This window comes from Tamandua tetradactyla, chromosome 8, assembly GCF_023851605.1.
Source record: "Tamandua tetradactyla isolate mTamTet1 chromosome 8, mTamTet1.pri, whole genome shotgun sequence".
Taxonomy (NCBI): domain Eukaryota; kingdom Metazoa; phylum Chordata; class Mammalia; order Pilosa; family Myrmecophagidae; genus Tamandua; species Tamandua tetradactyla.
In genome coordinates, this window is record NC_135334.1 from 91,527,276 (window position 1) to 91,543,788 (window position 16,513).

General features: G+C 35.4%; 1 protein-coding gene and 1 pseudogene across 37 annotated transcripts in view; both read right to left on the bottom strand.

Annotated features, from left to right (window-relative positions):
- SOX6 (SRY-box transcription factor 6) overlaps nt 1-16,513 on the bottom strand; it is a 602,540-nt gene that overhangs the window by 159,095 nt on the left and 426,932 nt on the right. The window lies entirely within an intron of this gene.
- On the bottom strand, nt 751-11,123 carry LOC143644721 (thymidylate synthase pseudogene; annotated as a pseudogene).

The window sequence follows — 16,513 nt, forward strand, 5'->3', positions numbered from 1 at the left end:
TTTGATTAAAAGTATATTTTAACATCAAAATCAATGGTGAAAGACTCCATGCTTTCTACCTAAGATCAGAAACAGGCAAGAACGTATATCTAACTACTTCTATTTAATATTGTAATGGAGGTCCTAGTCAGTGCCTAGTCATTTTCAGGCAAATGAAAATAAATAAATGGTATGTAGTCTGAAAAGGAAGAATTAAAATTGTTTTTTTATTTGCAGAAAACACAATCATGTACATAGAAAATCTTAAGAAATCTAAAAAATAGCAACCAGAACTAAGTGAATTAAGTAAAGTCACAACATCCAAGTCAATGACAAAAATAGCTGTCTTTCTATATACTAACACTGAACAATTAGAAAAAGAAAATTTATAAAAATTCCAATTACATTAGCTTAAAAAATACTTAGGAAAAAATTTTTTAAAGATGTGCAAGACCACTACACATCTTTAGAAAGCTCTAAAGCATGGCAAAGAGAAATTCAAAAAGACCTAAATAAAAGGAGAGATATACCACATTCATAGAATGGAAGACTCAGTCTTGTTAAAACAGAAATTCTCCCCAAATTGATCTATAGATTCCAAGAAAATCACCAGCAGATTTTGAGAATAGTACTAAAATGAACCTAAAATTTATATGGAAAAGAATAACCAAAACAATTTTGAAACAGAAGAACAAGGTTGGAGAACAAGGTTTGGACTTAGTCAAAATTTTAAACTTCATTCTCTGAAAGACACAGTTAAAAAGACAAAAAGGCAAGCCACAGTCTGGAAGGAAATTTTTTTTCTTCGACAATTTTTTTGTTGAGATATAAGCATCCAAAGTATTCAATCAGTGGTTCACTGTATCATCATAAAGCTGTGCATTCATCATTACAATAAATTTTTGAACATTTTCATTACTCCAAAAACAAAAAAATAAAGATGAACACCCAAAACATCCTATAACCCATATCCCCCTTTGTTAATTTATTTTTTTTTTTTTGTCTTTTTTCTTTTTCCTAACTCTTCTGTCCACACCGGATAAAGGGAGTGTCAGTCACAAGGTTTTCATATTCATACACTCACACCTTAAAGTTATTCAGTCATCTTCAAGAATCAAGGCTATTGGATTACAGTTCAACAGTTTCAGGTATTTCCTTCTAGCTACTCTAATACACCAAAAAAATGGAAAAGGATATCCATATACTGCATAAGAATAATCTCCAGAAAGATCTCTCAACTCTATTTTAAATCTCTCAGCCACTTAAACTTATTTTATTTCATTTATCTTCTCCCTTTTGGTCAAGAAGATATTCTCACTCCAATGATGGCAGAGCCAGGCTCTTTCCCAGGAGTCATGTCTCACATGGCCAGAGAGATTTGCACCTCCTGGGAGTCATGCCCCAAGTAGGGGGGGAGAGCAGTGGGTTCACCTACCAAGTTGTCTAAGAGAGAGAGGTCACATTTGAGAAAAAAAAGAGGTTCTCTGGGGGTGATTCTTAGGCATAATTATAAGCAGACTTAGCTTCTCCTTTGCAGGAATAAGTTTCATAAGAGCAAGATCCAAGATCGAGCGTGTGTCCCATCAAATTGGCAGTCCCCAATGCTTCTGGGAACATCAGGTCTTCCCCAGGTGTGGGAGTTTAATATTTCTACCTTTTCCTCCAGTCCCTCAAGGGAACTTCGCAAATATTTTTTAATCTTCTGCCTAGCTTACTCTGGGATGTATCAGGGCATCACAACAACCTGTACAAATCAACAAGATCTCATTCCCTATTCATGGTTACATGTAATTATGGTATTCGAATAAGATGACCATACAAGTTAAATTAGATAATGTGCTACAGAAAATATAAATTTTGCAACAAATAAACATCACTTCCTTTGGTCTCACACAGAAGTTGAAGTTTTAAAATGCAGTCAATATCATACCTTACCCTTTAGTCTGATTTACCTTAGTCCTACCCAGATCACCCTCATTCATATCTCTAATTGAATTATGATCACTTTTTAGGTGTTTTTAACAGTTGCTGTATGGAGTAATACTGTCTTTCTTAGCTGTAGAACTCTATTTCTGAGTCTCAAGTATCACACAAACACCCAAAAGTTACATTGAATGACTAGGTTATACATCAAGAGTTCAGTATCTCCAAATTTAGAAATAACAGTTACAACTCTGGAATAGATGTGACTGCCGGAAGGAAATATTTTCAGATCAATTATCATTAAAGGACTTCTATCCAGAATAAATAAAACCTTTTATTACTCAATAAAGAGACAAACAATTAAAAAAAATGGGTGCTAAAATTTAAAAGGACAATCCACAAAAGAATACGTCTGAATGGACAATAAGTATATGATAACGCTCAACATTACCAGTTATTAGAGAAAAAAAAAAACAAAATCACAATGAGATACCCCTACAGACCCACTAGAATGGTTAAAATTAAAAAGATTAACAATACCAAGTGTTGATAAGGATGCAGAGCAACTGTATCTCTCAAACATTGCTGATGGGAATGAAAACAATATAGCCACTTGCTTATACAGTAATTTCTTATAAAGGTAAGCATACGATTTCCATATAATCCACTATGTCAATCAATCCGCTCTTAGATATTTACAAAAATAAATGAAAACATATATCTACACAAAGACTTGCAACATCATTCATAATAACCAATAACTGGAAGCAAACCAATGTCCATTAACTGGAGATCGGATAAACAAATTATGGTATACCCATACTATGGAATACTACTTAGCAATATGAAGGAACATATTAAAAAAACTATTATGCTAAATGAAAGAAAAATATAAAAGACTATGTACTATACAGGCAAGATTATAATGACAGAGAGAAGATCAATAAATGGACACAGGGTTGGGGAAGGGCATCTGATTGCTAAGAGGCCCAAAGAAACTTTTCAGGGCTGAGTAGTTAAATATGGCTGCAAACAATTTCAAGAATTCATCAAACCATACACTTACAGTGAGTGAATTATATCGTATGTAAATTATGCCCCATTAAAGAAGGGAAAAACCCTTTTAAAAAGTGGAAAAATGTTAAACTATCCTATAAGGTAGGCATTTTCTCATTTTACAGAGGATATGACTCAGATTAAGGAAGATTATGTAATTTACCCAAGACTATAGCTAGTAAACAATAGATCCAGAACTCAATCCTGACCCTTCTGGCTCTAGAGACCATATTCATTCTAAAATTTTTGCTGCTGCTTCTATTAAAAAACTATAGCCTATACTTGTAACTAGAAAGAAGCTGATAAGGGCTTTTCCTTTGTGGATAAAGAGAATTAACAACATCCTTGAGAAAAGGAAAATTCTACTTTAGCATTAATAACAAAAAGAGTCCCATCGGCAAGTCCAGGCTCAAATGGTAGCACTCCTAAGTTATAAGGAATCTGTTTTTTCTTTTTATTTAATTTACACTGATTTGTTAAAACAATAGCCTTGTCCCACCCACTGTTTATCAATTTTATACTACAAGAACAACTAAATGCACCAAACACTGCAACCTTAAAAGTCAATTCCTTAATCCCAGGAGCTGATCTTCCAAATTGCAAAACTACTAGCAAATGGATGAAAGAAGCAAGAATAAAACTCCAGTTCCAGCAATGAGTGAACAGTTCTCTATTTCCTCCAGAAACAGTTGTAGTACAGTATTATTAGCACTGAAATAAGTCAATTGAAGTTAAAAGATCTAGATTAGAGTCAGTAATTTTAAAAATTGCTTAACTTCAGTTTTCTCATTAAAAAAGGAATTATAACATCTACCTCACAAAGTTGTTGTGAAGAGAAAATGATACAAAGTCCCTAGTACAGAGTGGATACTACCCACTGAATTTAAATTCAATCATTTAAATGGCAGAATTAAATTAAAGGGCAGAACATGGCTTTATTACAGCAACATATCAAAAGAATAAAAGTGCTCATAAGCACACCATCCATTATAGTGTTATTCAGCTCCTTAAATTTTAAGGGAATAGTTTATATAATTCTGGAAATATACTGACCTTTTTTATAAAGATATGGGTTTGAAATGCCCAGAAACATTTTTTGTATATAAATTTTTACTCTTTTCATAAGCTTAGTCTTTTCACACATCCTCAGTGAGTTAACCAAGCTCAAAGCCTCTTGCTACTAAAACAATCAGCAGTTATATTTGCTCATAGAAACATCCTTAGGAAGGCATTTTTAAGTGAATAAACAACTAATAGGTAGCAGCAGGTTTTTTATCTAATTCTTTTACTTTATAGCAAGAATAATTCACTTGCCATCCAACCCATAAAGACTGACGACACCCCTGACACAATATCATTAAAAGCATTTTAGACAGCCATTTCCATTTAAATAGTCAGATGAGGATTGTATCCTTTAATCTGAAAGTCCTCAACTTTGAAGTTGTCAATTATTTCAACTTTGGGAAGAGTTTTGAGCTTGGGGAAAGTTCTTGGTTCTCATTGAAGCTGAATTTTCAGTGCCTCGATGTGATTCAGGTAAATACGTGCATCTCCCAAAGAATGTACAAAATCACCTGGCTTCAGGCCTGTGACGTGTGTCTGATCATGTAGGTGAGCAGGGCATAGCTGGCCATGTTGAAAGACACTCCGAGGCCCATGACTTCCAACCGCTGGTACAGCTGGCACGAGAGCTCGCCATTGCCCACGTAGAACTGAGGGAGGGCGTGGCATGGTGGCAACGCCATCAGAAGATCTTTTGGATTCCAAGCACACATGATTCTTCTGTCGTTGGGGTTGGTTTTGATTGTGTCAATCACCTTTTGCAGCTGGTTTACTCCTTGGCCTAAATAATCTGAATTCATATTTTTGCATTCTGCCCCAAAATGCCTCCACTAAAAGCCATAAACTGGGCCCAAGTCTCCTACTCTGGTGGAGAATCCTGGCCATGCAGAAAGTCATGGGATCCATTGGCATCCCAGATTTTCACTCCCCTGAAAGAGAGTTCTTTAGCATTTGTGGATTCCCCATTAAATGACAGCAACTCTTCCAAAATACCCTGTCCAGAACACATTTAGTAGTCAGCAGAGGAAATCCGTCTCTCAGACTACAGTGTGCCTGCAGGCCGAAAACCACCAGGGTGCCAGTGTGGGTATGATCCGCCCTCCTGGAGCCACAGTGGAGGATGTGCTCCATCTACCCCAGGTACTGCAGATTTCGGAGGGTCCTGTGTGTCAGGCACCCCCAAGTCTGCAGGCTGCTCCTGCAAGGGCATGCAGAGCGGCTTCAAGCCCGGGGCCCACATGACTGCAGGCAGCTGAGGGCGTGCACTGGACCTTTCCAGGTGCCTCTTTTTTCTCAGTGCTCTCTTAAACAAAGAGAGCAACCCATTTTTAAAGAGCATTTCAGAATCATGGTGTGTGTGTGTGTGTGTGTGTGTGTGTGTGTGTGTGTGTGTGTGCATCTATGCACACTTGTGTGTTTGTGTTCTTCATTAAGCATGCAATCTTCCTCTGGAGATTCATTATGCTCTGAGACAAAGAGTGACCTTACACACTACTACTGCTGCTTTCCCAGGGTTAAGCTTTGGGGTGGTACATGTACGTGACTTGAGAATTGCCAAGCATGTTTGAAAGAGTAAGTTGGAGAAAAAGCTCTGACAAACAGAGCTGAGTCTACCCTATCCTGTAAAGATTTTCTATAGCAGGAATGATTAGAGAAGGCAAACAATATTTTTACTAAAATATCTAAGAAAAGTTAACAGTAGAGATTCTGAGTTATTTCATCAGGCACAAAGATAAGACAGACTGAAGAAGACCTAAGACAGATGATAATTTAATCTGATTCTCACATTGTATTTGTTACTTAGTGTTTTAAACTACTATGATAATTAGACATGTAATGATGATGATGATGATGATAATGATAATAATAATTGTAGTAGTAGTAATATTAATAATAGCACTGAATAAAGCACTTGCAAAGTGCCAGGCACTTTTCTAAATCTTTTACATGAATTAGCTCATTTAATTCACAAAACGTCTACTGAAGTTAAGTTCTATTATTATCTTCATTTTATAGATGAGGCATAGAGAAGCTTAGTAGCTTGCCTTAAAGTCAGACAGTGAGTAAGTGGAGGGTCTAGGATTTGAATCCAGAAAGCCTGGATCCAGCATCCTATCTCAACCAACATGCCAAAGTTCCTAACGATGCAGAGATTTTCAAGGCTGGTAAGGGGAACTGAAGGAGATGAGGAGAGACATAAAACATTTCTTGGACAGAGTGAATATAGTTTGAATTAATATATGTAAGTGTACAGACTCTCTATACCATAAGTCCATTTTCTTTTACATATATTTTTGGTTCTAATTTTTCTGTATCTGTGGTCAGGAAAATAAATCAGAGCAATAGGCATTGTGTTAGAAGTAACATGCTTTGTGCTCTCACTTCCACATTGCCTAGAGAAATTCACACATATTTAAAGTAAATAATGTATATATTGGAAGATAAAAATAATTTTCTTGCATCACAATAACAAATGTAATTTGAAATTATATAATGTAAAAGAATTGTGCGAGGTATTTTTGTTTATCTATAGGGCACCTGGGTTTTGAAAGGTTCAAAAACACTGGTATAATTAACAGCTCATTGCTTAAATGTTAAAAGGCCTAGACTGAAAACCTGGTTCTTCTTTCATCTTACTTTGGGACCAGTAGGTCTCAATTTTCTTATATTTAGATAGGAGAATAATGCTTACCTTAAGAAAAACCCCTGATGGATATGGAAATTATCTGGATAATATAAAATACTATACAAATGTACATTTTTCTTTGGATGTCTAGTCCATAGCCAGGATTTCTAAATTGGAGTTTCACCATAGTTCCATATAGACAGTTGTTTCTATGAATAAAGGGGCTTAAAAAACGAGATATCAACTTTTGAAGACCTACAGCATCCCAGACAATGTGTTAGCTATTTTATACTTTATCTCAATTAATCTACAAAACTACACAATTCAGTAGAATATCACTGTGCCATTTTGCAGGTTAAAGAAACAAAGCCTCAGGAAGATTAAGGCCACAGAGTTACTTAAGTGGCAAAGTCATGATTAAAAAGCAAGTGATTCTGATCTCATTTTACTATAATGCCTTATAAGATAAAGGGAGATCACTTTTTAATCACCTTAGCAATTACCACTAAATTGAATTTTTCTGTGTTTATGAATGTTTTCTAATTTTCTAAAATTTGATTAGATCTAATTGTTGGTCAAAGTTTAAATTTGGCTCCATCTTTGGTAGATATTATGTGTTCACCATTTTCTTGTCAGAAATGGAAATAATGAATTAGCTATTTCTTCCAAGTTTAGCACTCTACTGAAATATGAGTCAGCTGTGTTCATCTCTTGACAGGATGCTATCAAAAATTTATTTAATCAACACTGAAATCATATTAATAGTGATATTTCCACATCTTGGAAGCAAAGAGAAAATACCGATTAGAAAGTGTGTTTGTAAGGAGTAGCAATGACTATGACCTCAGCCCAATTATCTCACCAATTATGGGGTTCTTCCAAATATGAATGCTAATCATTCAAATGAAGTGGAAAGAGCATAAAATGGATCAATAATGCATTCTTTTCAAGGATACTAGCACAAGAAACTTCTAAGTACCACTGAAATTACAACATTTATCCAACCATCATCACAGTGATTGACTACTATTTTCTGTTCCTGAGCTACTATAAATCAAAGACAATTCCTTTTTTCTCCCTATTTTAAATATTTTATTTTATTTCTTTTTAAAATAATTTCAGACATACAGGAAAGATTCAAGAACATTACAAAGAACTGCCCATATACTCTTTACCCAAGACCCTATTCAAAGTTTGCCAACTGGGCCAATATGTCCTTTACAGCAAAAGATTCAATCCAAGATTATGTGTTGGCACATCTCTTTGGTTTCCTTCAATCTGGAACATTGACTCAGTTCTTCCTTGACCTTCATGTCCTTAATGGTTTTGGAGATCTCAAGCCAGTTATTTTGTACACTGTTCCTAAACTGTACTTTTCTGATATTTTCTTATGATTATATTCAAGTTATTTTTGGCAGAATTATCAGAAATGATGCTCTTACTGCATCTCATCAGGTAACATGATGTCAATTTGTCCAATAATGTCACCCAAGTAATGTGGTACTTGCTAGGTTTCTCCACTATACTGTTATACTTTTTTCTCTTTGCATTTCAAGTATTGAAGGTAATTTGAGACTATGTAAATATCCCATTCTTCACTCAACTCTCACCAATAGTTTTGGCATTCTTCCATATTTTTTATCTGAATTTTTTACTACTTACTGATGGTTGCCAAGTAACAATTTTTTCTTTCCATAATTTCTTGTACATTTATTAGCAGCACTCTACCGTAAGCAAGAACTTTCTCTTTTCTTTTATCTTTTCATTTATTTATGTATTGTGTATACATATATAACATGAATAAAATATACTTATATATAAAAAGAGTGTAGATTCATGCTTTCTTATTTTATTAAATGGGACAAGTCCATTATTATCATTATTTTCATGTCAATTGCATCTCTTTTAAGAGTTTACAAAATACTCTTTCACAAAGTGTTTTCTTGAAGGGATATGGGTAGCAGAGAGTTTGAAATAGTTCAGCATAGCACTGCCAATCTTGCTTTATAAAACTTCTTTTCCCAAGTCCTGCTTAATCTCTCCCCCCCAAAAAGAAAGCTTAGATAAACACCAAAATTTTCCTTCTCTTTATCACACTTCTCATGTTTCTTATCTCCTCACCTCCACATGGAATAAAGATGCATTGGTCACTTTAGCACCCTAAAGAGCACAGTGTTTACCACTCTCAAGAGCAGCCAGTTTACCTTTCTGATGTTTCAGGTCAGGTTTAAATCAGAGCTACTCTCCTCTCCCCTAAATTCTGTTATTTAGTGGGAAATTCAAAACTTGCTAAGGATTGCAAAGTAAAAAGTCAGTCTGGCATGAAGATGAGAATTATAATGAACTTTCTAGTCTTTCACAAAACTTTCAAAGGGGGTTAAGCATTGTTTTATAACTACTTGGCTACAGCATTCTTTTATACAATCATATCCTTTTATACAAACCACTGCTTGACAAATTATTTAAAAACAAATGATTTGTAATACCTTTCTATAGAGATTGAAAGGTATGAGGTATCTCTGACCCTTCTTTTTAGCTGATTAACAAATATAATGTTGTTTTGTAGACTCTTAACTTAAAGATGACATTCCAAAGAAATTTAAACTATATTCTGCCAATTACCTATTAAGACCACCCATAGCCAGTTTTTAAAATTCTTAAATGTTTTAATAATTTGGGAGGGAATTTAGTGTAGATTCTCTTTTTCCTGTATTTTCTAGCTAGATTAAACTGTTGTCCTCACAATTGCTTCCCAGCTGCTATGACTTGTGAAAACAACAGACCCTGCTCTGTTGTCTGGAGAAAGCCTGGATTGTTATGAGTAACTTTATTGCAGGCACATGAGTGTGTTAAGACTTTAAAACACTCTCAAATGTCATGTGCACACCCAGTGACGGGCAAGAATAATTATGAAAAAACAAGAAATCTATGTCTATGAAACCGTGTTGGACAAAATGAGCCATTCATTGTGTTCCCCTGGGAATGCCTGGACTCTGCAGTCAGAAAACAAAAAAGGCACTTTTTTTCCTGCCGTAGGCTGAATGCTTAGCTTTGCCATCTGAGCCCTAAGAAAACACGGGCCCCTCTACTGCTGGCGCACCCACACACACTAAAAAGTATTAATGCCTCTCTCTCCTTACTTTTTACCAGGCATCTCCTCTGTGTAGGCTGTAGCCAATATAATGTCAACACAAAGACAAAATAGTTTATCTAACATTAGTCCCCCACAATTTTCCTCTTGTCCTCAGTTAATTGCCCTTCCCCCAACATTAAGAAAAAACAAAGTAAGATAACCTTTACTCCAGTGGAAAACTTGTCTCTGACACAGATGTTACTCTCAGCAATATTCCTGCTGTTCTTTTACATGTTTGCTATTGTTAATGTTTTTACCAAATACTACGTAACCATGGTCATTTGCCTTCAAATTACTTTTTTCTTCCCTAGGAGAATTATGAAAGTCGTTTTATTGGACAAAGTTTGTCAGCTCCTTCTGAAGAATGTCCCTTCTCAAAGTTAACTACCACGTGTCCTTCCTGTCAGTGTGTGCATATATTATACAAATGGAATGACAAATGCAACTCCAAATTACTTCAGCCCCAACATATCTTAATATACATATTCTACTGGAAGTTCAAAGTTTTTATGTTTCATTGCAATCTTCAAGCACACTTATTGTATGTTAGTGGACAAGGTAAGTTATTCACTGATTTTCCTATACAGATGCACTGCCCTTTGATGGTCTGTAGATGCCACAGTAATTTCCGTGGTGGCTGAACCAGCAGGACAAAAAATATTCAGTAAACAGATTTTCAAAACAGTGACCTTTTGCCCAGGATCTTCAATCTTGAACATTCTCAGTACCTTCAGGAAGGACTGGGGGAATACATGCTTCACTGCAATAGGGGGAACAGGAGTCTGAGAGATCCTTAAAGATCATAAATCCCCACTTCCGTTTTTTGAGCTCAACTCATTTCTCTTGTATTCTTATCTAGCAACTACTGACTTCAGAACCTGTTGATATTCTAGGGGTAAAACTGAAAAAGCAAACATATTTATGGTTTTTTAAAAAAATTTAGCTATAGAACACATTAATTCCTTTGACTGGATTAAGTATTTTAAAACTCATCAAGTTAAACATGTGCCTCATCTATAGCTGATAAGCAAATGACTTGGAAAGGCAACAGCTGGAGAAGCAAGATATAAATTTTGTCTGACAATAAAATGTGGTTATCTTTTATTTAGCTAACTGGTGTTAATGACCCAGCAGCAGCCAGTGCCGAAAGAGAGGCTATTGTGGGTACATATATACACATACTAGCTGAAACTAGGTTATGTTTAGACAACCTATTGGGTATTTTGTCTGCACCACTCCCAAAGCAATTCATTTGACTGAATCATACTGTTGATTTTGAATCTATGATTAAATTAGGGAGTTAGAAGTTACTTTAGATCATCTAGTTACTAAATTCTAAGCCAACACAATTTTTTTTTTTTTTTTTTTTTTTAAGGAAAGACAGAGAGAAGGAAGGAAGGATAGAAGGAAGGAAGGAAGGAAGAAAGGGAAACATTTTTAAACATTTTCTTGTTTTTATTGTATTCTGTTTCTCCGTTTTTGTTACATGGGCTGGGGCCGGGAATCGAACCGAGGTCCTCCGGCATAGCAGGCAAGCATTTTGCCCGCTGAGCCACCGCGGCCCGCCCCCAACACAATTTTTAAGCTAAGAATATTGACACAGCCAGACAGACTAAGACAAAGATAATTCAAGTTAGTGGACAAACCAATGTATGGGCAGTCAGAGGCATAAAATAGCAATACCTTATTATAGAAATGACTTAAGAGAGTTGACATTAATTGTATGGGTGAAGAAATTTGCATTTCTTTAAATTTGGGAAGAATTACTTTTACAGTAACTACTGTCCGGTAGGAGAGAAATATGAAAGTCACGAAGCCAAAGTGGAGACTCAGAGTTAATCTCAAGTATTTTCACACAAATAGGAATAGCCTTGCAGCAGGCTAAGGGCCATCCAGCAAAGTTCGTCTGAGACCTCTTGGAAGCGACTAAGGGATGGTCATGAGTAACACCTCTACACCTTCTCTAAAATGTGAAGCTTGTCTGAGAAGAAGTTTCCTGGTCCAGGGAGCTTAAATAAGATTTCTTCCCTCATTGGGATTCTAAGGCTTATACACACATGAAGCTCACACTTAACAGTACTGAGCAAGGAGACTAGGACCAGTTCAGTCTCCCAGGCTGAAAGATAATGTACTTACAACCTAGTCCGCCATCAGGCCAGCCATGAATTTGTTTTAACAATTCAACAACATCACCATTCCTCATTCTTCCACTTAGCTTAATTTTCCTAGCATCCCTTTCACTGCTGAGGTTGTCTCTATTAAGCCATTTTTTTTGCATCATTAACTTTTAACCAAGCATCGATAGCTTTATTGTTTAAATTGCGTATGACTTTATTTAACGTCAGCATTTCTTCTAGCTCCTGACAAGAAGTCACATTTTATAACTAATTAAATTGATCCCTGGGAAGCAAAAGCCACTAAACGGAATTATTCGTACCCAAGTGTCAATATATTAAATCAAAGAGCTAATGAGTTGGGTCACTGCTTCTTTTATTGGGTGGCTACAGCAGAACAGGATTTGTATTATCCTCTATTTTCTGCCTTAACAATCTATTTTATTTAAACCAAAGATGGCTAATTAATATTTTTGGATCATACAGTAACTAATACCTCCTTTATAACATATAAATGGGGAATGGAAAATTTTCTTTGATGATATACACCATATATCTTTTGCATCTTTTAATGACATTAGATCACAGAAATACCCAAGATGATCTAAAAGGTGTTTTGCAAGCATATGATTTTGAGATGTTTTAAGTTTCAACTATTAGCATTATGGATGTAAACTAAGATGAAAATTTACTTCTTGGAGCTGACAATAGTGTCTAACGAAAGTGATTAAGAAATGACAAAATTTGTCATGTCAGCTTTTCCTATAGCTCTTGCAGCTGCTGAGTAATATTTTGAATGATTTCACTATTTACATCTGGACCCTACTTTTAAAATTCATCACCTAATAATTTATACCACTGAATTTGTAGATACAATTTAGCTTCTTTTTCTTCCTTTTTTTTTTTTTTAACATGGGCAGGCACTAGGAACCGAACCTGGGTTTTCTGCATGGCAGGTAAGAACTCTGCCAGTGATCCACAGTGGCCCACCCAATTTGGCTTCTTTTTAAGAACTTTATTATTTTGAAATACTTTCAAACTTGTAGGACAACTACAAAAATAATACAAACCCCATACAGAGAACTCCAACATACACTGACTCCCTCCCCAGATACCCAGATTCATGAATTTTAACATACTGCTACATTTGCCATATCATTCTATCAATCAATCAATCTATCTATCCATCTGTCTGTTGCCTATCTATCCATTCATTTCCTGAACACTTGGGCATAGTTTGTGTACATTATGGTTCTTAAACATTTAATAGTACCATGTACAGTTCCTAAGAATAAGGATATTCACTTTTGTAACCCCCTTAAGTGCTGTTAGCAAGTTCAATATACTTAACATTGATATAAAGTTTATAGTCCACATTTCAATTTTTTCATATGTCCTAGAATGTCCTTTGAGCTTTTGCTCCTTCCTTTTTGGATCCAACCAAGGATCATGTATTGTGTCTAATTGCCATTGTCTCTTTAGTTGTTCTTTAAAAAAAAAAATTGTGGTAATACATATACAACATAAACTTTCCCACCTCAACAACTCCCAAGCATATCATTCAGCAGTATTAATTACATTCACCATGTTGCAGTACCCTCACCACCTTCAATTACTAAAACTTTTTTCTATATCCATTATGCATTAACACTCCATTCTCCCTGCACCCACCACTGGCAACCTATATTCTAATTTCTGTATCTGTAAGCTTGCTATATCTTCTGATATTTTCTTTGCAGCATATCTTAGCTTCTTTTGACAAAATCCCTTCAGACAGTGGAAAACACCTTGTTTTTACCAGTGCCTTCAGTTAATCTCATCAACCTGATTTATTCAGAGGTAAAACTTTGTCTAATTATTTGTATCTGTGAATTTATTTGGGGACATTTTACCCCATAATTTGTCATGTTAGTATTTGGGGGAAGAAACAAAAACCATAAATTGGAAATAAAATACTTTTGAATTTCAAAATATAAACAATATGGTTATATGAATTATACCTACATTACAATTAAGTAAAATATGGGAAAACTAAAAAATTCAGCCCTATAGAATTAGTCCTGCTGGCAACTATAAACATTGAGGAGACCACCTCTAGGAAGCACAGTGCTAACGTAAAAATAAAAAATGAGAGTGCAAAATCAACCAACTGCAACTTCGGGGATAACAAATTCAGGCAATGCCTTCAATTTGGAGGGGAGAACTTCATTTTGTCCACCTGGCAATTAGTCAAAATAACAACAGTTTAAAGGCAACCTTGAGATTTCCTTGGGTTGGATTAATATTATTAATCACATAATAAGTTGTCAAAACTCAGACTTCTCTCTAATCCTTAACTTTGTTGATTTACCACCAGGATCAAATACATCATAGAGAACACCACAGATGTTTTTGACAAAAACATGTTCTTTCACCCACACATAGTTTGCTTTTTCAAACATTGAATTAGGGTTTCTTTCTTTGTAGACACAGTGGTTCTTTTTTGAAACAACCTTAAATAGTCACTTTTATCCATTTATAGATGTGTATGCTTTGGAGGCCAAGCATGTGCTGCTGTTTTTTGCCACAAATGTTTTCCTTCATTTTCAATGGCCCAAAGTCACAGGCGTGTGTGACCCACCCACAGACAACTCTGTTCAGTATCTGGAGAACACAAAGCTGACTAGAGATCACTGAAATGGAGATGCTTACTCTACAAACAAATAGGAAGGTACCCCAACACAGACCATTGGAATTTGACACTAGACCTCCATTAAATTACAGAAATAAAATAAAAAACATTAATTATTGTTTACTTTGGAATGTACATGTGTTTAACATCAAAATGCATTCTTCTTCATTAATACAGACTACTGATCTAAATGAGCATGCTATGATGTCTTGATAAGCATTGACTTTGCTATGTAATACTGACTAAATTACCTAATAGTTATTACATTTCCCTCTACCTCCGACCTTCATGTTTTAATTTAGCTATACAAACACACACACTTACATACATACATATGCCATTACACTAGCCAAAAAATAGTTATCAGGGCTCAAATGTTACAGTTACTATTTTAAGGAAAAACTTGGTTCAGCTTTGAGAAAGGGGAAAATATTGTACACTGATAGTTGCTCCAAATTTTTTTGGCAATGTATTACCCTACAAAGCAACACAGCACAAGGATATATCAAGTTAAGTTTTTCTAATCCTTCAAAAACCAAGGTAACTACTTCTAATAGGGCCAGCTAAACAAACAAATATCTCATCTAAGTGCCCCAAAGGGAATAGGATAAGGCCTCTAAGCATAATATGAGCAATTGAAGACATCTGAGACTGAAATCCACTTGGACCATCAGAACTCAACAGATCTCACCGTGTCTCAGAGAGTACAACCAGCAGAAATGACCATTGACCTCTGGTCTCCTTGTTCAAAACTTAAGTCTTTCAGTTGTGATTTCTGCCAAAAGTGCCTCCAGAACTCAAGAGGCTAGTAAAGACACATATGTGAACCAAAACTCAAATAGAGAGAACAAGATGTAAATAAGTTTTCTGACTTGCACACTGCTGACAAAATGCAGGGGGAAATCTAAATATTTTTAAAAGCCAAAAGTGCAAATTTCTAAAGTGAAATATAAAAAGCTCAACTCCTTTTCTCTGGGAAGTGCCACACAATCTCACTAATTAATCCTAAATCAAGCATCACACTATGTGCTACTTTTCTGAAAACATATTATGGTATAGTACCCAAGGCTTTGGACAACATGCACATTCTCATCTTCAATAAAGAGGCCACATACTCTCAAAAACTGTTTTCTGCTGTCTACACTTTGATATTGGACAAATGTAACCCACAGCAAAGATAGCCTGAGACCAACAGTGAACAACATCACAATCTGATTTTACTACCATCAAAGAAATATGCTGTAATCAGGATTATAAGTGGATTTTACACACATGAAAAAATATTTAAAGTTAGAAGCATAACTGAACTGTGCAAATGGAAAAGTAAACGGGGGGAACATTTGCTAGCAATCAAAATACAGTAAGACCTCTCCATTAACCTGCTGTAATAAATTACAAAAAGCTCTCCTATCTTCTGTGTAATTCCACTTGTATGACACATATTCCCATGCAATACTCTTTTTACCATTCTAGGAAGCTTCACTTTAAATTGTAGGGAACTTAGAGAAACGCACTGTTATTGAGTCTCCCTATTCTAATGCTTCTGTTTTGCCTTTTAAGTGACTCCTCTTCACCCTTGTCTCTTCTAATCTTCTAATCAACTAGCTCTATACAATGGTATTCTGAATCATTCAACCACCGTGTAATTCATTTTTTTAAAGCCACTTAATATTTGCCCATGAAAAATATGCAAAGTAGTTTTGCATAAAGACAAATGAGAATTCCAGTGATATACACAACAAATTTTCCTGTCTTCATTTTCCCAAGTATAACTTTGCACAAACAGCCACAGACTAGTGCAGAGGCATCTACCTTGATAAATGCCACCTTGAATTTGCAACCAGGCATTTACTGGGCAACCAGTCTTTCAGGGAGTGTTCAAATATTTGTAGTGGGAAGTTTGGGCTGCACATATTTTAGTTCTTATTCATGCATTCCTTATTACAATT